This window comes from Dipodomys merriami, unplaced genomic scaffold, assembly GCF_024711535.1.
Source record: "Dipodomys merriami isolate MVZ:Mamm:240054 unplaced genomic scaffold, mDipMer1.0.p SCAF_285, whole genome shotgun sequence".
NCBI classification, from domain to species: Eukaryota; Metazoa; Chordata; class Mammalia; order Rodentia; family Heteromyidae; genus Dipodomys; species Dipodomys merriami.
Genome location: NW_027204326.1, coordinates 189,703 through 215,340, shown reverse-complemented (window position 1 = coordinate 215,340; position 25,638 = coordinate 189,703). Strand labels below are relative to the sequence as shown.

The window sequence follows — 25,638 nt, the reverse complement described above, 5'->3', positions numbered from 1 at the left end:
GCTGTTCCAGGTCCCCCCGTCAGTGAGGCTGGTCCACAGCCCTCTGTCCCTGCACATCCCTCCCTTCCCCACTGGCTGCCCTTCACTAGCCTGGGCCTCCAGAAACATCTCCCTCCAAAGGAAGACCGCTGCTTCTCTTCTTTCCCGCCTCCACCCACCAGTTCTCTAATTTAAACTCATGCCTTGTGCTTCTGAAAGGCACTGCTCTACTCCTTGAGCCACAGCCCCACTCTTCTGTGCTGTGGTTTTCAGCTAGGGTCACTCTTTGTTTTTGTCCAGGGTCAGCCTATGACTGTGCTCATCAGTCTGCCTCCCACATAGCAGAGATGACAAGTGGGCAACACCACACCTAGCTTGTTGTTTGAGACGGTGTCTTGTTGACTATTTTTACCCAAGCTGAATTAGAATGTTAATCCTTCCATCACTTCTCCTTGCCCCTTCCCCACTCCTATCTGCATCTAGATTTAAGATTTTCTAGAATATCGAACCCCACGATGGCATAGGTATGGGGTAGATAGGTTCACTTATCAGATCCAGGATGCATAGAGGATACCTGAAAAATAGATCCTCACCCCTTTATCTACCCAGGATTTCTCCAGTCATATTCTAAAGCACCAGCAGCATCCAGTGTGATTACCTATTGCCTAGTGCTTACACGCTATTACCAGGCTTTTTCTCCTGAACCACGCAGTCAGTAAGCCAGGAAAGACAGACGGAGAAGACACATGTCCAGCCCACAGTCAGCACCTGACCATCCAGTGTTCCAGTCATTCCCAGGAATGACTCTAAGCCTCATATATTTATTTTGTATCTGAAATCAGTAAGTTTGTGTTTCCTCATTCCAGGAGCCCCTTCTGTCTAAACTCATGCTTCCCAAACTCTGGACACTGAGTAAGATTCAGTTAAACTTTCCTATAGACTTTCTGGCCCTGCTATCCAAATCTTAGGCCTGTTCCTTAGCTAAACTCCCTCTCTCTCTGGGCAGAGTAATGAAACAGATTCAGATGGCAAAAATATTCACATTCCATGCTGGGGTATGAGGTCACAAGACACAAGACACAAAGAAGATTTGTCTCATCTAGCCTTGTGTATGGAGCAGAGGGCAATGCGCTCAATGACAAGGACACATGCAAAGGAAAGGGAACGGAAAAGCTGACACCCAACTACAGCCACCAACACAAGGAGCCCTGGGGTCCTGGAGACTCAAAGATGAACACAGGAATTCCTCACCCACAGATCTTCAGATGCAATTCAGGGTAAGAAGTTAGCCAATAATACAAGGCAGTACAGGATTACATGCTGAATCAGTGCTAAAGATACTTGGTAAAGAAGACAACGTCGAGGTCGATGAGGCCTGAGTTTTGGGGGAGGTTGCCTTGGGAAGAGGAAGTAGCTATCAAATCAGGAGGAAGTAATATCTAATAGCTTTCACTAGACCCAAGGAGCTGAGCACCATGCCAGTTGAAAAATGTGGTCAGACATTTGCACACAATCTGTCTACGGCCAGCACACACAGCAGCTTAACCACTGCTGGGCTCAGTTTATTCACCCAAGATCAGACACCAAGGTGGACAAGCTCATCTTCTGGAGATGGTGTGGGATTAAAGGAGCTCAAGAAGAAGTCCTGCTCCCTAGTAAATAGTCAATAAAACCCCCACAATGTCCAGCTAGCTTTATCACTTTGTAAGAAAAGACCCTAGGGGGCTGCAAAGTTCCAAAACCAGGTATGAGATCTCGCTGTCATTTAAGTTAGCTACTCCAAAAACAGGAAAAGCTTGACATGCCTTCTCAAATTCTATCAACCAACACTCCCTGGGTATCACTGAGCACAAGTCTTTACTTAGGGCAAAATGCCCAAAAGTTCTTGCCTGGGGCACTCAGTGGGAAGGGAGGAACCTGCTGGACCTGAAAACCCACCCAGTGAGCAGATAAGACACAGTGGCCCAGGACAGAGGAGCAGGAGGGCAGACACGTGAGAGGCAGGAGAGAGCAGAGAGGGCTGGAAGTGGAGCAGCAGCTGTGAGGGCGGACTGGCTTCCCGCACACTCTCAGAACGGAGAGGGACCTGGTCTGCAGGAGGCCCCATCTCCACTGCTGTAGGACGATGGCAGAAATCCAAACGCCTCCAGGGTGGAACCTCAAGATAAGTAAACAAGCATCCTAACCTGACTAAAGCAAGGAGGCATCTCAGAGGCTCAGCTGTCTGGGGTACAGGAGGCCATCAGCTCTGACCCCAAAGTGACGTTCATGTCAAACACTTCTCTGAACCTTGACTACAGCACTATTACTAAGAATATTATTATTTAAAGTGCCCTCAAGGATTTTCTTGGTCCTATGTACATAGAATACTTTCTCTCTCTCCCTCTCTCCCTCTCTCTCTCTCTCTCTCTCTCTCTCTCTCTCTCTCTCTCTCTCTCTCTCTCTCTCACACACACACACACACACACACACACACACACACACACACATTTTTCCCATTTTAATTCCCCTATAATTCTTTCTCCAAGTATCATCTGTGAAAGTCCACTGTAAAAAGATTGTTGAGAATGTTCACGAGTCCCAAGAGGGCTGATAACCTTCATTGAAAGTTCCAAGGCCCCGGGCAGGCTTGGAGAACACTCAAGGTTGGAAGTATCCCTGGGCCGTGGCTGCTTACTGGCCTCTCTGCGCTGGAAGGGGGGAGGGGCAGGCTGAGGCTGTCAGTGCTGGGCAGGCACAGGGTCCCATACTAGGAGTCCTGTGGTATTGCTTTCGGGAGAGAGGAACCGGGCAGACCTGGGTTCAAGCTCTTTCTGCCACATGGTAATGGGATTTTAGAGAATTTCTTAACCGCTTAGTTTTTTTCCCCTCTGTCAAAACCTATATAGAATCACCACAGGTGTGGACTTGTAGAGAGTGAGAGAAAAATAACATATTTAACATTTCTGGGCATCTTATCAGCTTGGGAAGTTGGGAGATAGGAGAGAATGAGGGAAGGGTGACACTGGTCAAGAAGCACTGTATTCATAGATGGCTGTGTTAAACCCATGTATATGATTACCTAAAGGTAATAATAAAATAAAGAACCAAGAATGAGTCGCAGATTAAATCCAGAAGAAGAGCTGTACTGAAGGGAACTGACACGATACATTTGTCTTTTAGAAACCAATGGCTAAGATCCTTGGAGAACCATACATCGGAGTCCTGGAAGCCTCAGTTGGATGAGTCTGGGCCCACCCCTGCAGGACATCAGCCCAGAGGTCACTTAAAGTGGACCGCACAGTGGCAGAAGCCTCCCTGGGGGGAGGGGGAGGGGGGATGGGGACCGGGAGTGGGGATGGGATGGGGGGGGGAGATGGAGACACTAGCTCCTCCAGGAGCAATTTCCCACCTCATGAATGCCTTACCCTCTAGCCCAGCCCACTGCCCTTTCCGCCTTGCTTGTTCCCAGTCCCCTGTCCCCCAAAGCTCGAAGTCAGGCTCCTCTTGCTGTTTACAGCTTCTCAGAGTGACCCTGGCAACTGGGAGGCCCTGACCTGTCTGGCTTCCTTTCTTTCTGGAATGTAATTTCCACCTGAGCCCCAAGGGGGCTCCCCGCTTCCCTAGGCTCAAGTGCGCCCCTGGCCTGGCCAGGGCTCTGGCACACCCCCACGCCTGCACCTGAGGCAGGCACCTCCCCATTTCGGGGGTTACATCTGTCTTGATTCCCATCCGGTGTCTGACAGTTTTCTATGCTCTGCTCAAAGCCAAGCTTCAGTCGGCAACAATGATGCAGGCAAACAAGGACGTATTGTGCAGGGATATCACAGAACGTCCCTACACACTGCAGGACCTTCAGACGCGACACAGCTGCACCCTTGTGAGAGGAATTTGCTAACAGAATCGCAGCACCCAGGAAAAGAAAAGAAAACATTCTACATTTTCCTACTGTGAATGTCAAGTCATAAAAAAACAACAAACTATTTTAAGAACATCTGGCCAATTACAAGATTATTCAATTTAAGCAATTTGGAATGTCTAGAAACCAAGTCACTTTTTTTTTTTTTTTTTGGGTCCAGTCATGGAGCCTGAACTCTGGGCCTGTGCGCTGTCCCTCAGCTCTTCAGCTCAAGGCTAGCACTCTACCACTTGAGCCACAGCGCCACTTCTGGCTTTTTTCTTTTTTCTTATGTGGTGCTGAGGAATCGAACCCAGGGCCTCATGCATGCAAGGCAAGCGCTCTACCACTGAGCCACCTTCCCAGCCCCCCAAGTCACTTTTGAAGCACGGTGGTATGCAGAGGGCTGTATGTGCACTGTGACACGAGACGTGTGAGAGAACAAGAGAGAACTGGAGGAGCTGGCGCCGGTGCCCGGTGCCTGCTCAAGAGGCTGAGAGATGAGGCCTGTGGTTTGAAGCTGGCCTGGCCATCCACATCGGTGAGACTTTGATCTCTAATTAACCACCAAAAGCTGGAAGTGCAGGTATGGCTCAAATGGTAGAGTGCCAGAAAAGCTAAGGGACAGCACTCATGCACTGAGTTCAATGGCACAAGAACAGGAAGGAAGGAAGAAAGGAAGGAAGGAAGGAAGGAAGGAAGGAAGGAAGGAAGGAAGGAAGGAAGGAAGAAAGGAAGGAAGGAAGAAATGAAGGTAGAAAGGAAAGAAGGGAAGAAGAGAGGAAGGGAGGGAGGGAAGGAGGGCAAGCTGGAGGAGACAATGCCCTCTCCTTGTAACAGCATAGCACTCGGTCAGTGTAACATGGGTGAGGTCTTTCCACTCTCTCCCCCTTAAAACAAAGCTGGAAAGGAAGTCATTCCCAGCCCCACTTCTTGCTCATTCCACTCCCTCCCATCCTTGCTTGTCCTTCTCCTTGCACACCACTTTCCCAGCCCTCCTGGCCCCCAGGCCAGCATCTCTCCCTGGAGCTCTGCCTTAAGTCTCTGCATGTGGCCTGCTACGTTTCTCTTGCTCCTTAGAACAGCAGCAGCAACATCCTACGGGAACTTGCTAATTTGCAATTTCCCGGGCACCAACACAGACTTACTGAATCAGAAATTGAGCAGAACAGCACACCAAGCTGTGTTTTTCACTGTGGGAGCCTGGCTCCCAGTGCAGTCCGTCAACCAACAGTGTGGGGTCATACTACTTGAGAGCATTTCCACCCACATCCATCTGATTCCAAAGTCCACATGGGCTCAACGTCATCCGATGCCCGGCTCCTCAACAGAACCAAGAGTCTGGGCTGCACTCTGCATATGAACAGTCACGACTCTGTGATCAGAACTCTTTCTGGTTCAGTGAGGTTTTCAAAGTTGTCAATATGTATGCTTGCTTCTCTCTCCACAACTGCAGGAGAAAGTTCTATGCGCCATCCTCCTGGAAGGGGCTTGTCATGATCCAGAATGCGAATAACAGTATGTGGAGTGACATCTACTTAACATGCCTTGGGTCTTGAGCTATCGTTTGCAGACATCACTCAATTATCTGCACAGTAGCTCTGACATGCCTCTGTTGGGTGGGAGGTGACAGATAAACAAGAGAGGCTGGCAGCATCCTCAGGATAGTGGAAGAGAGCTGGAACTATCCATAGGTTTAGCTCAAGATTGACACTGAGGGTTCAGAGAGAAATATTTACAGGTATGTGATTCCACACTGCATAGTCTTCCTGCTTTGTTAGCTGAGAGAGCACAGAAACAATGGCATCCATTTGCAAGGAGCTTGCCTAGAGTCCAGATTCTGAGACTTGTACAATGGGTGGTGCATACCTGTAATCCCAGCACTCAAGAGGTTGAGACAGGAGAATCATGACTTTGCATCCAGTCAGGGCTAAAGAATGAAATCCTCTTTCTTTCTTTCTTTCTTTCTTTCTTTCTTTCTTTCTTTCTTTCTTTCTTTCTTTCTTTCTTTCTTTCTTTCCTTCTTTCCTTCTTTCTTTCTCTTTCTTTCTTTCTTTCTCTCTTTCTTTCTTTCTTTCTTGTCTGTCATAAGGCCTGAACTCTGGGCCTGGGTGCTATACCTGACCTCTTCAGCTCAAGGCAAGCACTCTACCACTTGAGCCACAGCACCACTTCCAGTTTTCTGGTGGTTAATTGTGATAAGAGTCTAATGGACTTTCCTGGCTTTGTACTACGATCCTCAGATCTCAGCCTCCTGAGTAGCTAGGATTACAGGTCTGAGCCACTGGCATCTGACTAATAGTGAAATTCTTTCTCCACCAAAAAAAAAAATGGTGCCTCAAATTTAAGGAATCAGGGTGCACTGGACACAGAGATATTAGTAGCAGCACCAGGGCAAGAAATATCCCAGGTAAGTTTGTAATGCCACAAAGCCAGGATTACCCACAAGAAACAACACCCTCAGTGTTGGCTCAGAAGCCAGTACTGAGAGCTCTTGATAGCTAATGCTCAACAACTAAGCAGCAAAGTCCTATGAATCGTAACCCTAATACAAAGAAATGTCCACTGGATCAGTAAATATTAGAGGGAGAAAAGGTGTATGGCTTACGTGGGAATGATCTATGTAGTTTTGGTCACCGCACTCTCTTCCCTGGGTGAGGGGGGGGGTGGGGTGGGATCAGGAGGTAGTGCACCAGTCGGCCAGGGAGCAGAGGGTGGATGAGGGAGGAGAGGATCTGATGAGGATTAGATCTGATGAGGATTACACTCCACCTCACCCCATCATAGGCGAGGAATCAAACAGCGAAGAGATCCCAATTCAAGATGAGCCTTCAAAATACCTAACCAACCAATACTCCTCTCAGCTGCCAAGTAAGTCTGAGAAACTCATCACCCTGACTCCTGAAGCAGACAAAAAGCTGGGCAAAAACTAAGGAAGTCTAGACACAGAAATGAAGTCTTTCGTGAATAATGTATCAATACTCCCCATTGATGAGGACAAATGGACTTCAGTCATGGATAATCCCAGAGGACAGGGGATTCCCGCAGAGGAACTCTCTCTGATCTTCCTGCATCACACTTCTGCCTCCAGGCGGTGGTAGAAAAACCTATTAATCTCAATCTCGACCTCCCTAAAATAAAAAGGTTACTGTTTAAAACATGAGTCAGGGGCTGGGAAGGGGGCTCAGTGGTAGAGCGCTTGCCTTGCATGCCTGAGGCCCTGGGTTCGATTCCTCAGCACCACATAAGCAAAAAGAAAAAAGCCGGAAGTGGCGCTGTGGCTCAAGTGGTAGAGCGCTAGCCTTGAGCTGAAGAGCTGAGGGACAGCGCCCAGGCCCAGAGTTCAGGCCCCATGACCGGACCCAAAAAAATAATAAAACATGAGTCAGGTGTGCTTCCAGGTCGATTACCCTAGCACTAGGCAGGAGGAGGCTGGGAATTCAAAGCTGTGTAGTGAGCTCCAGGTTTGTGCTTGCTTGAGAAATATTTCAAAGCAACAATAACAACAACACTTGGCTGTTTTCATTTAAGTCCAAACAAGCCCACCAACCAGCAGAATGAACAGGAAAGAGTAACATTTTAATTTTCTGCTAATATTGTTACAGCCAGCACCAAAAAAAGCAATCTAAGAAAGCCAGCTTAAATGTAGTTGAAGCGGTGACTTTATTAGCCATTAGACTCCTTGGGATTTTGATGTGCTAATGAATAATGAATGTTCAGTCCTGAAAGGGACTCAACTACACCATGAAACAGCTTCTCTAGCCGATGCTAAGAAAGGAGGTAGTGCTTTGTCACCTCATCCCAACAAGCATCTCCACATTCAGGTGTTTCAGGGAGCAGGGGAATCAGTCATAAAGGGTTATCAATGGACCAGAACAAGCTGCCCACTTGCCTAGAATTCCATGTTGCTCAGGACCAGATGGTGACAGATTCACTGGGAAAAAAACCTCTGGGATTGAGCAGAGGCAGTGGGTGCTTTGTACCTTCAACATACACCTGTCCAGATGAGGGAGCAGGTGAGTCATACTAAGATTCCAAGGTAAAGAGCAACTTCCATGACTCCACATGGAAATGCAGAGTAGCTAAGTGATGTCTCCTCCCACACACAGCCCAAGCGTTTCCCCCATCCCACCTGGAATTCTCCTTTCCCATAGAAAGCAAAGAGGAGCTCCAGGGCCCCTGTCACTGCACAAGAGGTAACCTCAGATGGACACCTATGCACAGGACAGAAATCTTAACAGATTGACACACCAAGGTTTTTGACTGTGAGTTCGACTGGATTGAGTCACACCTGGGAGATTCATATATTACACTTCTGGGCATGTTTGTGAGGAGGTTCTCAGAGATGATGAGAGAGGGCTCTGACCTCATCAGTGGTATATTCCATGGATGGATTCAAACTTTCAACGGAGTACGAGGAAACAGTGGGTCTAGTGGGAGGCAGGGGTCACGGGGGACTGCATTAGGAGAATATACAGTGGCCCTGACCCCTTCTTGTTACTCATTCTCTTCCAGCCACCGTTGGAGTGAGACCTCTACCCCTCAACACCCCACCGCCATGATATTCTGACCTCTCAGACTCAGAGCAATGGAGCCAGCTGACCACGAGCTGAAATCTCTGGAAGCAGAAACCAAGCTAGATCTTTTTCTCCTTTCAGAATGAGTCTCTCGGGTCTGTGTCATGGCAACTTGACAGAATCGTCTGTCCCACACACTGAGTCTCTTCTTGGGGACTCAGTCCAGAGAGTGGGCGCCACCCTTCCCCAGAGTGCAGATAAAACACTCCACGCACGAGCTCAGCATTTCTCGGAGGCCTCAACAGGATGGTCTGCTTCCCACAGAGGGCCCCAGACACAGCCAGCTTTCTGACCCCCATTCAGGAATGAAACGCAGAGGAAGACAGAAAAGCCCTATTATTCCAACTCCAGTTCATGTGCCCTGATAAACATTACGCCTCAGCTGCTGCCAGGGAGCAGCACTTTAAAACAAATCAAACACCAAGACATTAAATGTTAATGTGGAAAGGGATCTTAGGAGCACCCCCTCCTGGCACACAGAATTTCCTTACCTCCAGCCCTTTAGAGACCTGCTAAGAAGTCGCCACCGCCCACCTCAACACCACTTCCTTCTCTGTGGTAATGAACCACCCTCACAGCATGACTGCAAACCTGTCAGCTTCGGTGACACAGTTACAACTGCTGCTGCTTTGCTTTCAGATCTGGCACAAGGAGAACAAGGCGGATGAATGTCTGCAGAGCTATGATAAAGCCTGGACAGCCAGGGCTCTAATGTTGATCTCATTCTCATCACTCTGCTACACAAAGAACCATTTGTAGGGTGCCGGCAGGAGGCTGGGGGGAGGGGCTCGGTTCTTCCATCATCTGCAGTTTTTGTAGTTCTCAAAGTCAGTGTTTGTGAGCGTGGTTTAGAACAGGCCTGTGGCCAACTCAGCACGGAGCACAATAGTGGTTTCCTTCAATGCACCAAACACAAGGCCTGCTGCCCGGGCAACAGCCTGGGAAGTTCCTGGGTGTGCAGTGTGTCAATCGTGTAGTCCATGGAAGAGGATGTAATGGGGGCAGTGGGGGTAGGGGTGGCAGGTCAGGTGGAAATGGACTCAAGGGAGACTCAAGCTCTGGAGATGCTAACCATGCAACCCCGATGCTCACTGTATACGCAGGGCGACCAGTGGCCTCTCCTATACTACGAATGCTGTCTTCAGACTGCTGGAAGCCAAGACCATCTTCTCCTGACTCCAGCCCCCTCGAAGTCGCATGACTCAGCTGGTGGGTGAAAGGAGAATGGATCTCAAAGTGTGGAGGTGGTAGGACCGTGAGGGAGAGACAGGGGAACAGTTAGGGATTAAAAGTGGTAGACATAACATACGGCAGATAACAAATGTCTATATAATGGTGCTTCTTGTCCCCATAGTGCCTTGGACTCCCGCTTCAGTGCTGCTTCTTCCCATAATGCCCTGGGTGCTCACTCAACCAATGAAAAGAGCAAGGTGACACCTGCATAAGCCATCAAGCAATGGACACAAGGCCGGGAGGAGATGGGGAGGGCCCTGTACTATAACGACCGTCCTCTGAGAGGACCCCACTGGATTCCTCCTTGGGCTCCTCTGGAATGGAGTCTCTCTACTTTCCTTCTAGGGCTTTCCATTGACTTTGAAATAAACTTACTCTGTGTTCCTTAACACTTTCCTGACTCTAATTCCTTAAAGGCTCAAACACTGATGACAAAGACCAGGTCACAAGGATGCACCCCTGAGAGCTGTGTAGACAAAAAGACCTTTTGGGCAAATCCAAACTCCATAAGTCTCTTTCATTCTTACTCCTACATTCACATGCCTCTAATCTTTCTCCTCAGTCCTTGCAGGTATTAAAAACTGAACAGAAAGTTTCTAGAAAGTTCTAAGCACTTGTAACTACAGGATCAGAGTCATCTGTACCCACAGAGCAAAGCCTAGTCATCTTCACTAGCCCCTTGTCTAGCTGAACACTGGCCTTTGAAGAGTTCATCGCAGGGAGAAGGGGAAAACTTAAGAGGTACAAAGTGCCAAGCTCTCTGTTCAAGATAGCTTTGGAGAGACAGTGGGATAAAGCTTTTTCCCTTAGTACTAGATTTCATCTTTTACTTACCTGATAGAAATCTGCACCAAATACAAAGCAAATTACCTATTACCTCAAGTTCCAAATTTCTTATCAAGTGTATCCTGCTGCTGTGGCTTCTTAATAGATGGAGAGGGTTCAGAAGAGGCAGGAGGAGACAACTCCAAGGGTTGAAAACAACTGACTGATGCTTCAAGTGAGGGAGACAGAAGACTCTAGAAGGCTCTCCACAACCCGCAGCAGAAGCTCCAGACTCAGTGAGGAGTTTAATATGAAGAGAGAGGAAGAAGAGAAGGAGGAGGAGGTAGAGGAGGATGAAGAGGAGGAGGTAGAAAGGAAGAGGAGGAGAAGGAGGAGGAGGAGGGGGGGAGGAGGAGGAGGGGAAGGAGGAGGAGGAGGAGGAGGAGGAGGAGGAGGAGGAGGAGGAGGAGGAGGGGGAGGAGGAGGAGGAGGAGGGGAATTGATTCTATTCCTAGAGTCCTAGGCCAAAACAAGCCTGACTTCAGGGAGTCCCAACAAATGAGGTCCATCCACTGGCCCCAGAAATTAAATGGAAAAGTAATGATGAAAAAACAGGAAAGGAACTGAATCCATATAGCCATAATAGGAAGACAACGCCATCAAAGGTCTCACTCAGTGAGCTTTAGGTCTCAGTGGAAGAAGTAGGCTTGCTGGCCAGAGGTCAGCAGGAGTCCTTGAGGAAGCTGTGCTTTGGTTGGTCACTGCCTCAGCTTGGGTCACAGGGAGTCACGGTGTGAAGGAAATGGAGCTGATGAGGGAGGAGGAACCTCTACTTGGTGCTGAGGAATTTGTCCCTGCTCAGATTTCAGACTCTGTACTTTGAGGGATGTTGGTCTTTCACACCTGTTTTCCTGGAAGTGGGTGATGTGGTCTCTGTGACCTGACACTCTTGCTGGGGGGTAGGGGTGGGCAGATCGGCATGGGCTCATTTGCCTTCAGGTCTCTGCTGTTCCTAAAAGGTGTGAGGCAGCGACTGAAGTCTCCTAGGTGCCACACCCAGGGTCTAGATGCTGTAAGAGCTGGTGTGTGTCAACCTATTGGGAATACATCGCCGTTACCTTGATGTCCTCAGCCTTGAAGGTGAGAAGGTTACTAGCTTTTGACGAACGCTCCTAATGGTCGCCTAGAAGCCCAATGGATAAAGTTGAGCAGGAATCTGACTCAAAGTTTAAGGCAAGGCAGACGGATACAAAATGTGTAAGAGGCAGCCGGGCGCTGGTGGCTCACGCCTGTAATCCTAGCTACTCAGGAGGCTGAGATCTGAGGATCGCGGTTCAAAGCCAGCCCGGGCAGGAGAGACCGTGAGACTCCTATCTCCAATAAACCACCAGAAAACCGGAAGTGGCGCTGTAGCTCAAGCGGTAGAGCGCTCGCCTTGAGCTGAAGAGCTGAGGGACAGCGCCCAGGCCCAGAGTTCAAGCCCCACGGCCGACAAAAAAAAAAAAAAAAATGTGTAAGAGGCAAATTAAAAGCTGCTTTGGCTGGGCCCGTAAATTCACTAAAAGCAGAACAGAAGCTGAAGGCCCAGCCCCTGCTCTGCACCAGTGTCCTCTGATCAATCCACTCTCTCCCGTAGTCACTTTGTAATCACTGCCAGGAAGGACAAGATTTACCACTGATATGCGTCTTGTGATGAAAAAAAGCAAATTGGCCCTCAGACAGGCCATGCCCTCTGCTGTCCCACGAGCTCCGCAGAAAACATAATACACGGGGGAGGAGGCTGGATCTTCAGTGGAGATTCTACTAACCTGGGAGATTCTAATAACCTTTCCCCCCAGGGGTAAGGCAGAGTCATCGAAGGCACTTTCCACTAGGGGGAAAAGGGGACAGTCCAGGTAAGAAACTGAGCGGCTGTCCCTGGAGTACAGTAACAAATGTGGCTGACATCAAGTAGATATCATCTAGGTACTCTGAGGGAAGACCTGCTAGGACGGGGTGTTCAGGCAGCGTGGGGACAACAGCAGCAGAAAGACAGAGTCAAGAGTGACTCCAAGACCTCTGACCCGAGGAAGAAGAGAGCTGCCAGTCTGGTCTGAGAGAGTCTGGTGGGATCCAGGGTCTCACAGTCTGTGTCCTCCCTGGGGACACAGCATTACCACACCGGGCAGGCTCGAACCTGAAAACCTCAGGCCAGACTTCTCTCTCTTTCTCTTTTCCTTCTATTCTCCCCTTTCTTTCCTTGTTTTCCTTTTGTTCCTCCTTCTTTCTTTTTTTTGCTACTGGCTACAAGGCCTTTTTTTTTTTTAAAGAAATGTTTTAAAGATAACAAATCACAAGCAAACAAAGAAATCGAGACCATGCAGCCTAAAATATTTGCCCCCTTGATCCTCTACAGACCTCTGCCCGCCGGGTCTGACCCCACGTGGTCACAGGGTCAACAGAGAGAGTCCAGAAGGAGGCTCCCAATGCAGAGGAAATTCCAGCCAGAAATCCTCCAGGATAGGGGGTGATAGGTCAGGCCCAAAGAAAGGCAGCCGGACACCTGCATCCTGAATCCCACCCTTAGTATTTTCCTCACAATAAGAGGCCCTGTACAACCTTGTGCAGTGCGGGAGAAGAAAATAACCGGGGATGGGAGGTCCCCTGTCTGGGTCCAGCCAGACGCACAGGGATGGCAGAAGGCTCCACACAGACGGTGAGCTTCCAGACCTGCTCAGACTGCTGCACCTGCTGCCTGCCCACCTTGCATTTCCCAGACCTAGCATAGAGCTCTCCAGCTCTCCAGGCCCCGAAGGGATGAGCTAAAAAGAGCTCACAGCTCAAGCTCTGAGCTTCCAGGCACTTTTCTTTTTCCTTTTCGCATTTTCATAAATATGTATGAGTTACACCAACAGGTTACCATTGTGATTATGTCCATACATGCACACAAGGTACCCCAATGAAATTCATCCCCGTATCATCTTCCTCATTCCCTGTTTCTGCACTTTTTAAAACAATTTTGATAGGAGACTTCTGAAGAAGAGAAACCAAACCTGGAGGGTTGAAATCCCCTTTCTGCCACTGGAGCCCTCCCAGAGCCCAGGGACTCCCACTGGGGGCAGGCAGACATGCAAATATGCAAGCACACAGGCCACCTAGGAGCCTGGGCCTGTGGTCCCATCTCCAGAGCTGGAAGCAGTAACAGCTGGCATGGAGCAGTAGGAGCAAACCCCACTGGGGAGCACCCCTGTTTCACTGACCTGGAGACCACAGGCTCTTCTAACACGTTCCTATGCTATCGTCCAAGCCAACCCCTCTTTCTGCATTTGCGTGTAGCCCCAGTTGACCGCTAATGCCTCTCAGTTAGGACCTGTTGCACTACAGATAGGCAGAAGTAGAGTGCTACTTCATAGGGTCTCAACTCTTTTCCAACGTAAGAAAGGTCTGAGAACCATCCAGATGCCCTTCATTCTAGGAAACAAGTAAAATGAGCCAAAGGATCCCAGGGTGGCTCAGCACTGGGATGATGACACCAGTGATGTTTCCAGACGGCACAGCCGCTCTGTGAACGCGTCCAGTTTCTCAGCTCTCCTGTCACCGGTGTAAGACAGGCCACACCTCCCAGAGCTCTCTGCTCCTTCCACGGCTGTGCGCTACAGAGGTGTACTTGCTTATTTATTGTTTCCTTCCTTGTCAAAAATGTAGGCTCCATTAGAAAGTCAGCAGTCATCTTGCTCTTTAGAAAAGAAACATGGCTGTGTTTTGTTCTTTCAATTCCTGCCTTGTTAACTAGGTTAGAAAAAAAATACTAGTCTCCCTGCCCATGCTTGCTCCTTTGGAGAGCATGGTGACTCCTGGTGGCTCATCTGTCCAGCAACCATGGAGTTCAGCAGGTGTGATGCCAGTCTCCTCCACTGTTCACAAAGAGGGGAGTCCCACTGCATGCAGCAAGCCGCGTCTGGCTTGCCCTAGGTTCCCCACGGTGTAGAGCAGCCGACTCTCCGAGTTAGTTCCTCCATTTGGGGTATACATGTCAAAGCGGGAGGGCTCAACACTTTTCTGTGAAAAGCTGTCGGAAGCAGCCAGACACACTCACACTTATCAGACTTATCAAAACACCAATCAAGGAAAGGGGAAAAACAAGCAGTACTTGTTGGACCCAGAGAAACGATCAAATGTATCCAATCAGAAAAGAGACACTTCAGGCTATCACAAGACAGCCTAACTTGTCCTTTGTCACAGGTCACTTCCCTGAGTAGATTACCAGGAGACAAACCAGATTCTCTCTGACAATGACAGGGCCTGCTGTGGCATGATCTAGTCCCCTGGCTTCAACGTCTCTGTGACTGGTTTGTTAACCAACACCCGAACGCCTGCACTGGCTACTCTGCATTACCCTTTGAAGTCCAATAGCTTCATTATCAATGATTTTTTAGCTTTTATGACTTGGGTGCTTATTAGTAATTAAGATTAGAATGGAACAAAGAATTCAGAATTGCAAGTCACGACTAAACAAGTATTTGGTGAAATAAAGTCAATGAAATTGATAACAGACTGTGAATATACTGGAATTAAATAAATTCAGATACCATGGAAAGATGCAAACATGATAGTCTCTAATTATTTTCACAGGACCCATGTACTCATTTTCTGATAAATAGTATCATGAGATAGCCTTAGAATAAGCTATGCTTTCCAACATTTGTATTCTATTTTATGTTTTGCGATGCATCATCAACCCTAGAGAGAGATGAAGTCAACTCAATTATCTTCACTTAACAGATAAAGAACCGCGGCTTAAGAAAGACACCCTTCCACCCAACAACTTCCCAATGCAAGGAGTGCCAAATGCAGAACTGGAAGCCCAACACCCCTTCCACACTCACTGTCTACCAACTGCCTGGGGAGCACGGCCTTTCTTTCACAAGCAACAATTCCTTTGCCCACACAAAGGTGTGATTGTTAATTAGCCAGATTTCACCTGTAGAGGCTGCCTTTCTAAGTAAGAAAGCAAATCCATCTCTTTTAACATCTCACAGAAGAAAAGTCCTTCCTCCATCGTAGAGTCCTCCAGAGTCCCCCAGGAACTTAATAAGGCCTTTGGCATATGGACACTGGAGGAAGGTCACTCGGTTGATCCAGTGCTCAGAGCTCAGCCACACTCCCCCACAAATCCTCTCAAACAAGGCTGGTGAATGTGTGTCCTGCTAGCTAGGATGGTGGGGGCTGGGGGTGAGGATCTGCTATCTACTTGGAGTGAATTTGCCTCTCCAGAAGGAAGGCAGAGGTATGGAAGGCTGCAGTATCAGTTTTCTCTAGGCAGGATTGAGGACCACAGACGAAGGTCCACCCGCCACAGCAACATCCTACCCCATCAGAAGAGCTTGTCTGCCATCTCTATTGTAGAACCCATATTCCAACCTGCACCAAGGCAACACCCATGGCTGCCATGTCCCTCTAACTTCTGGCCCTGGCCAAGGAGAACCCAAGTGTGAGGAATTCATAAGAGAATGAAGACACACTGCAGCAATGGTGTAAGCACCCTCGTGTCCCTCTTTCCTGGGTGGCCGTGATCTCTCCTATTCTACTTCTTTTGGGGGATGACCCTATGAAACAAAACTAGAGAGAAAAACAAGCCAGGAAACTTACTCAAAATGAGTTCCGACATTTTGACAACAACCCCACAGGTGCAGAATGAGAGCTCTGGCTTAAAGAGAATAGTCCCAAAGAGAAGAAAACCCTGAACCGACAGTCAGGGCTCAGACTGCATGACCAGCTCAGCGTTTCCTGGGTGTGAAGCTCTGTGCAGAAGCCAACCTGGAGGGGGCTGAGCATAATCAGGTGAGCTGATGCAATTTTTCCTGAAGGAAATCAGCTGCAAACTTCCAATTATTCCCAAGAAAACCTCAGTGACAACCAGGGAACAGTTTCCAAGGCGAGATGCCTTCCTGCTGGGAATACCTCCTGGGGATAATCATGTAAGTCTAGAAAGCATACTTATTTCCAGCCCTGTTGTAAACTTGAGTTCTTCATCCTAGAACAGTGGCAAGGTGGCCTGGGCTTGGAGCCAGCCTGGGGAGGGGACACAGTTGTGGAGATGGTAATGAGTCCAGTGGGAACAGGTGTTCCGGGGGACCCACAGCTCCTTGGTCACTTGGGAATCATTAATACAGCTTCAGCACAAAAATAACAAGCCCGTGACGCCCCAGCAATGTCCTCCTCGCTCACAAGCTATCAGAGGCCAGCTATGAGCATTCTGACATGAAGAACACAGGGCCCCCTTTTCTATGTCCAGTGTGAAGAGCAGGAGGGGCAGGAGGCTGGGATGTAGTCTGCATCTGCAAGGACCCCCAACCAGCCTGACACCTGCAATGGACATCTGCCCATCACTCTCTGGGACCCTGGGAGCTCCAGTAACTCCAAGTGGTGATAAAAATGCAAAACCACGGTCCACACCCACACAGCATGCCCACCCACCAATGCTTAGATTCCATTTCTCTCTCCACAACCTGACTCTGAGAGGGCAGTAATTTCTTCTTACTTTGTTCACTACTGTAGTCCAGCACCTGCACCAACTATGTGCCCCATAAAGACCAGTCGGTAAATTTCATTTGACATTCCAAGACTCTCCACCTGCCAAGAAGCCCCAGCTGCAGCACTAAAAGCCACCTCCTCCAGTATACCACGTGCATCCCTCCCGGTACCAGCAACTGCTATGGCTGGATAGCACGGACTATGGGGTATAATACATGACATGTGCAAAGCAATATGGTTTGATAACTGCTTACGACAAGGCGTGATTTTTGTCCACAGTGAAATAAAAATGCTCAGTAAACAAAGAATATTGAAGCTCAATGTTGAGAGGGCCCAGTAAACCCACGTAGAAAGTGAGGTGTGCATAGTTACCTACACGTTAGTGTGGTGGCCTGGCTCTCCCTGATGGCTGCCAGCTCATCCCTCGGCCATAGCCTGTCTTTGATGGGCTCTGTGTGCTGGGTGCAGCTTTGGCCCACTCTGCCACTCTGTTTGCTGCACATCCATGCCCAACAGCCCTTAAAACCACAAGGATGTTTTTGCAATTGTAATGATTTGGCTGCAGCCATGGAGAAAGTGACAACCAAACCTACCTAATGGTAAAATGTAAGAAAATACCACCTGAAGAGGCAACATTGATCAAGACATTTTAAGATGTTTACATGGTTTGATGGTATAACTGCATTTCTGGGAGTTCATCAAAATATTAGAAGTGTGTAAATGTTCATTACAGCATTTCCTATAATGTGAAAAGGCTGGGAGGCCTTGGGATAGTACTTTAACATCAGACCAGTACAAGTGGGAAAACACACAAGCGTGTTCCAACGAATGCCATTCGGAATATACAAAAGGGTGCGTTCAGTGTGGGATCTAGGTCAGTGGCAAGTGAGAAAAAAGGCCATGCTATGCTCCTCAAGGGATCACTGCAGACAAAGAAACAGAGAAGGTCTGCACAGATAAAATCATGATTTGATTAAAAAGGAGAGAGACAGCACTACTTTCTGCAATATTTCTTTATAGCTATAAACTTCAAACCTTGAAATGCTAAGTCAAGTCCAAATTAAATGTAATTTGAAATCCAATTTCAAAACTTGCAAAAATATTGCACAAAACGGTCATCTCCTTAATATTTACAAAGCATTAGTAAATGAAACAGTAACAGTTTTCAAAGACGATGATGAAAAGAGCAAGATAATATCTATGAAAGTCATCAGAAAAGAAATGCAAACATACATCTATCACAATACCATTTGGAATGGGCAAAGATGCTGGGCCACCTGTGCTGTTGGTGAGGCTGTGGGGCAACCAAGGAGTCTGATCTCACAGGGCGCAACACAAAATAATATGATCTATGAACTGGGGTCTGTGTCAATATGTACCCGAATTTTACCTATTTACTCACCGATGGACCAATCTCACTTCTAGGCATTTGACCAATGTATGTTGTCAGTCATTATGATCATGTTCCTAATCCAAGAGACTGGGGAGAACCTAAGCAGAGCTGGGTGTGGTGGCTCAAGCCTGTAATCCCAGCAACATGGGCGATAGAGATCAGATCATGTTTTATTGGCCAGCTCTGGTAGAATAAATTCAAAAGACTCCATTTCAACGAAGGCTGAGTGCTATGGGGTGCACCTGCTAGCCCAGCTACTAGGGAAGCGTGATGGGTGGTCGCAGTGACAGGTACCTGTCATCCCCAGTGATGCAGGAAGGAACAAGCTGGAGAATCAGAGCTCAGGCCACCAGCCGTAAAGCAAGACCCTACCTCAAAACCAGCCAGTGCATGAAGGGGCTGAGGCATGGCTCGAGTGGCAGAGACCAGCTAGGAAAGTGGAAAGCACTGAGTTCAAACCCCAATACTACCGAGAGAGAGAGAGAGAGAGAGAGAGAGAGAGAGAGAGAGAGAGAGAGAGAGAGAGAGAGAGAGAGAGAGAGAGAGACAGAGACAGAGACAGAGACAGAGACAGAGACAGAGACAGAGACAGAGAGAGAGAGAGAGACAGAGACAGAGACAGAGACAGAGACAGAGACAGAGAGAGAGAGAGAGACAGAGACAGAGACAGAGACAGAGAGAGAGACAGAGACAGAGAGAGAGAGAGAGAGAGAGAGAGAGAGAGAGAGAGAAGGAAGGAAAAAAGGACAAGAAAAAGAAAAAGAAGGAAAAGGAGAAAAAGAACCCATAACAAGATTCTCAGTACATTTCTTTAAGTAAATTATGGATATTTCAAAACTGATGATAATTATCTCTAACTTTTCTTCTGCCTTTAATTTAGTTCAGGACTCACTGGCCTCCTCACTTGCCTATGTGCAGTTAGTTGTAGTTCAGTAAAGGATAAATCACACACGTGTACACACACATATAGTTACATGTGCACACATACACACACACACATACAAGTTCCCGATAATATTTGATGTAAGTTTTCTTCTCTATACTCGGAGTTAAAAAAAAAGCCTATCAGTATATTTTTGTTCTCCTGCCTGTCTCTTCCTAATTTAAAATCTGAAATTTATTGTTGAAAGGAACAATACACTTGACACTTGTTCTCATCAGAACTGAGCAGTCAGATAAGAGCTAAATTGCCCAGCGTGAAACTTCTATACTGCCAGACTTCGGGAAGAGGTTTTATTTTCCCCTTAAGGACAAAACAAATAGCGTCAATTCAAATGAGAATTAAGAACTCACAGTCGCTAGCCCTTCCCTCGCTAGAGCTGAGAAGGGTAGATGTTGCTAGCTCCCATACCCTGAGGAGGCTGAGGCGTGGAGGATCTCAGGAGCTGGCTGGAGGCCATGCTGTCCCCTGTCTAGGAGCTGGGGCATGGATCTGGGCCCCTTCTGATACTCTATGGAGTTCTTTTGTGAAATGACATTAGAATGCACTCAGCTCTGATTGCCAGAAGGCAGCCCTCCTCCTCCTACCAACAGTAGACCACCTGCCTTAATTCAACACTGATCAACGCTTCTGGTGAGCAGAGGTAAGAAGTCCATCCCATCTTCTGATACAGATTGAGCTGGAGCTGGAGAGGACTGACCCAAGATGAATTAACGAACAAACACTAACCACAACATACAAAGTGCTCACTACAGCCCTCTCCGTGAATCCTAATGCCCATGTCCTTCCTTCTAATGATAGCCCTGTTACAAGCTGAGGCTCAGAAATCATGAAAACAGTTAAGTCAGAAAATCATATCTGGAAAGGGAGGGCCTGGCAGAAACCATTCCAGACCCTGTGGCCCTGGGATCTCTGTAGACACCAGGACCCTGACACTGTGGTATGAAAGCAGACACAAACAATATGTAAGCCAATGGATGGCTTGATGCCACTAAAACCTGTTCATAAAAACAGGTGCAAACAGGTGCCTGGCTGGATTCAGCCCCTGGACCACATGCTGACCCTTGGGGTAGATATTGATGATTTCCTGGTGGCGGAAAGGATTGGTCTTGTTCTAATCTTCTCCTTTCTCTTAATGTGGTTAAGAAATGGCTTTCCCTAGACCCCACTTCCGTACCAGAGATTTAATCTGGATGTGAAGATGACCACCTCCACAGGGTCCCCTCACCCCATCCACCTCCAGAGCTCCACAGGACTGCGTGGCCTCAGGCACGGGGGACCTGGGTCCAACCCGGGCTGTCAGGGAAGGGAGAAGGAACGGCTCTCCAGGCCAGGTTGGGCAGTCAATCTGCAGGCTTGACAGCAACATGAACAGGTGATAATGTTAACCCATCCAGTCCAGTCTGTCATTAAATGGTTGGCAATTCTGGAGCCTCAGACACTGCCCAAGCCTAATGTACATCCTGCACGGGGAAAGTGTCAACTCCCCCAGATCAGGGAGCCTGGGCCCGGATCTAAGCTCAGCCACAACCATGTTGGTCACCTTCGCAAACACCAGCTCATCACTGAAGCACCACCTCAAGCTTTAAGAGCTGCACAAGGCCTTGTTCAACCCTCTTAGCAACAGGCACAGGAACTTTCAGATTGATTTTATAGTCTAGAATGAGGGAAAGCAAGGGAAACCAATAGGTAGATTGGAACAAAAATGGCAGAAATAAAGTAGCAGATGGCATGTGGCCCATCTAGGCCCTGCTTGTTCCCACGCAGGAACTTAAATGTCTGCCCAAAGGCTTTTCCTTCCCATCATGCCCTGGGTGTCTGCTCAATCAATGGAAAGAGCCAGGGCCACACGAGTACAAGCCATCAAGCAATCAGCACAAAGCCCAGGGGACACGCTGGGGGAGGAATCCTGAACTATGGAAACCACCCTTGGAGAGGAAGGAGTCTTCTGGACTCCACATTGGGACTCTCTCTGAACAGTCACTCTATTTTCCTTTTACAGCTTTCCCTTCATTTTCAAATAAACTTGCCCTGTCTGCTTGAAACACTTTCCTGCCTTTTAGTTCCTTAATGGGTGGGGAAAGGGATGCAGACCCTAGATGGCATCAGCCGAACTAAAGCACTGTCCAAGGTGGAAAAAGTAACCAGTGGCAGAGTCTAGTGTCAGCAGAGGCAATCCAGTTCCAGGATCCCATTCTTGAAACCCAAATCTCCATCACTCCTGGGCCTGGTGAGTAGTGGTACCAGACGTGGTTGATTATTACAGGATTATTGCACGATCATTACATGGTGGTTAGAGGACCTGAATGAGTCTGGCCAGCAAGTGGCCTGGCTAACTCCCCTCTGCTCATCTGTTCTGCCAGATGTGAGCACCTGTAGGCCACCATCTTCTGGGAGTCTGGGTCTCAATGCATCCCTGGAACAGAACCAAGTGCTCGGCCTCATTAGTTCACCCAGTGATATCACCTAGGATGGTACACAGCCCCAGGACACAGCTGTCTGCCTTGTTAGCTGTCTTCCTAAAAACCCATACGGCAAACGGCGAACCTCTAAGGTAAAACAGTCAATCTGCTGGAAGCCAGGAAGGGAAGGAACCAGAAAGGAAGCTGGTCCCTCCCGGGACAGCTCCTAGCACCACAAGCACACTCCAAGAAATACCAATTAGCCAGTGCACAAAACAAACCACCTGGGGCCATTTCCATCCATCCCTACCCACCTGAAAAGTCCTTCTAAAACAGACAACTACTTTACAAACATTGGAAGCCATGAACATGGCTACTTGGTTGTTTTTTGGTTTTTTTTTAAAGGGTAAGTAGAGGAGAACATAGAAAGTTACATAATGTCATTTTTGTAGCCAGGGGGAAGTTATCTCCCCACATCTGACAGATGCAGAAAGACTCAAAGCTGCATTTGAGACTGTCGCCCAGTGTCGCTGCATGGGTGCCAGCCCTGGCTGTGAGAGATGCAGACAGAGAAGAGATGAGCCTGGGAGATGCGGAGGCCACTGCGTGTTTGCTTTTGCTGGGGCTTCAAGGGAAGTCGGTGTGCGTACTTGACGGCGTGACTTGCATTTCCTGGTATAAGGCTGCTGGAGGAGGGCAAAATTCTTCCCCCAGAGCCAGTGCAGAAACAAGACTCCGTCCCCAAGACCCTCTGCTCATGAGCCAAGCTGCAATCTTTCTTCCTTGCAAACTAGCAAAAAAAAAAAAAAAAAATGATGGGAAAGAAATCTGCGTTAAGTTCAAAAGAAGCAAAGCAAGCCTCCAGAAATAGGCATTCTGCACTTTCTTAAAGTACAATGGAGAAACAGCCCCGGTCTCATAAGGTGCATTGTGATAAGGTAAACAGAGACCAGGAATTCAATCTGTGCTCAAACCAGGCAAACGCTCAAAATCCAGATGCATGTCGTGGGCATCCTACCAGCCACCCCTCTTTTAGCAACAGCGCACAGAAGCAAGCAGCAGAGACCAATTAGGAGACAGTTGTGTGGCTGCTCAGAGCAGAGACTCTAGGGCCACTGACAAGCTCAAATGGCGGCAAGAGGGTACCAGGGTGAAGGGCTGGGGAAATCTTCTTCATCCTGGAGCTGTCTAGTCCTCTCAGCAAACCCCACCTAGGGACTCAGACACCTTCACAGTTGGCTGGCCATGACCAGGTCCTCTGAGTTTTATCTCTGCACAGTTCTTTCCTGCACCCAGGCTGAAGATGGGGTCACCATATACGCCACAATGGGCCATCACCAAGACCCTCTCCTGACCATCCCTCCTCTGTTTGTCAGGCCTTACCATACCAACAACAGCAGGTGGCCTCAGGACACCAGACAACTGGAGCAAAATTAAATTAGGTAATGGTTCACAGGCTTGGGGATGGGCAGGGACACTGCACAGGGCGGTCTTGTTCCCAGAGGCCCCGGGGTAACTTCCCGGGGAACAGCTGAGTCCAGCCAGCAGGAACAAGGACAAGGTAGGACATTGAGACAGAGTAAGATAATGAAGTAAGATAACAAAGCCAGGCACAGTGGCTCACGTCTGTACTCCTAGCCACAGGAGGCTGAGATCTGAGGACCATGGTTTGAAGCCAGCCTGGGCAAAGCTATGAGACCCTCCCCTCCAATAAACAACCATGAAAAAGCCAAGAGTAGAGCTGTGGCTCAAGCGGTAATGTGCCAGTCTTCAGCCAAAAAGCTACGGGACAGTGCCCAGCCCTGAGTTCAAGCCCCAGTGCTGGCACAAAAAAGAAAAAAGAAAGGGAGAGAAACATGCAGACATCAGACAGGACTAGAAACAGAAAACAGAGAAAGAGAATGCAAGAGATGCAAATAAGAAAAACATAGCAGGAATACAAAATGGCACCTGGACTCAGTGAATAAAACCCCTATCCTCAACACCTCTGGGTCTATGTGTTTTGTTTTGTTTTCCTGTAAATGATTTTGTACTCTAAAATCTGCATAGGCCATGACTCAGTAGCAAGAGATGACCTAAAAGCTCTAAGCAGGATGAGGGCATTGGCCACAACGTCTCTGAGCCTGGAACTCACTGTGCAGCAGACACAGTATCCCTCTCTCAGCCGCACGCTCCACTGCAGGCTCTGAACACTGAGGGCAGCTTGTGGAATGGACACCCAGCTTCCCTGACAATCCTCGGGTGTATCGGCATGGCCGAGGTGCATCCAACACCATGGCTGACTGCGTCTGTAACAAGCAGGCTTGCAGGTGGTTCTGGGAGCATTTTGCAGAGCTGGGAAATGGTGTCTGTCAAGCTTGCAGCTCCCTGGGTCCAGGCAGGCCTTTCCGGGCCAGCTGGCCCTCCTGCCACAAAGCCTCACCGGCCGTGCCTCGAGCGCACATTCAGCTGCACGGCTCTTTCCCGTGTCCCAGATGACATCACTGGCTGTCCCAGCCAAGAAGGTGGGGAACAGATGGCCACTCTGTTTCTGGCTCAACCAGTCAGGAACCTGTGCTGCAGTTAATTCTGACCAACTGCTGATCCCTGCATTCTCCCAGCCCCACCTTTACATAAACCATCCAGAAAAGGAATCCGTCTATTCCCCTCTCCCCAGTCATCCCACAGGATGGGAAGATACTCTCATTTTGCCTTGTCTCATGGACGTGAGGAAACCCAGGAGGTTCTAGAACACACCTCTCTCAGCCTTCACAAGGATGCCCCCAGAGAAGACAAGGAACTTGAAAACACTGGGCCAGGATGGGATCTGGGCAGCCCAGCTGCTCTTATACAAGACCATCTTGGTCAACAATCTTCTGTCTTCACCCCCAATTTCACTTTGTTCCAGTCTTAACGGCAATACCCTGGGGAAGAGCAGCCACAGTGCAAGGACACACAGCTCCAAAAACAACTGTCCCATAAATTCCACAGACACAGGAACCCTTCAAGGAGGGTGCCAATCCCCCCTTTCCCTGTGACAATGCACACTTCACAAAACAAAGCCATCTATTCCAAGGATCCCTCAAAAAATAAAAAGACTCCCAGAATCCAATAGTTAGCACTGGGAGTCCAAAGGCATATTTATGCTATCTGATCATGTGACTCTGCCAGGAACCCTCTGACCTTACCACACTTGGCACAAAGAGGACAGAAGTCCACAGAAGGATCTTCATTTAGCTTTCCCCAAAAGCAGACCCTGGGACAATGGTCCCTGAGCAAGGGATGTATCTGAGGACTGAGTTTCCTAGGAAATTCAGCTACAGACATGGGGAGGCAAGTCAGGCAAGGACAGGAGCCAACGAAGAATGCATCCTCAGTGGCCACACAGATAATGGATGCTTAACCTCACGGGAAAGTTTGGAAAGCTATCGCCACACCCAGCCCCGTGGTCAGACCCAGTAAGAGAGGCAGGGTCCTGCCAACTCTGTCACCCACCAATTGAGAGAGCTCAGGGGTGGGCCACAGGCCCCTCAGAGCACCTCTGTGGCCAGGATGAATGCCAGTCCCACAAGTAGGCACTAAGGGGAAGTCCACAGCAGGACACGGGAGTCAGCCACAGAAAGCCCTAGCAGACCTGGACCCCTCTCTTCACCTTCCTCTTCTTCAAGGTTTTCTGTGTAAAATGACATGAGGAGTCAGATTTCTCTTGACATTCTCCAAGGCTGACATGTGATTATTTGTGAGCTGAACTAGGCTGCCACTGGAGGAAGAGTGAAATAAATACACAATGAGGTTAGAATTGCTTGTAAGCCAGGTATTGGTGACTCCCATCTATAATCCTAGCTCCTTGGGAGGCTGAGATCTGAGGACTACAGTTCAAAGTCACCCTGGGTAGAAAAGTATGTAAGACGCTTGTCTCCAATTAACTAGCAAAAACCTGGATGTGACAAGAGTTCCAGCCTTGAGCAAGGGCATGGGGC

General features: G+C 48.6%; 1 protein-coding gene across 2 annotated transcripts in view; it reads right to left on the bottom strand.

The window, feature by feature from the left end:
• The window catches only part of LOC138838610 (E3 ubiquitin-protein ligase RNF144A), a 109,593-nt gene that overhangs the window by 42,395 nt on the left and 41,560 nt on the right, over nt 1-25,638 (bottom strand). The gene's annotated exons all lie outside the window — the stretch shown is intronic.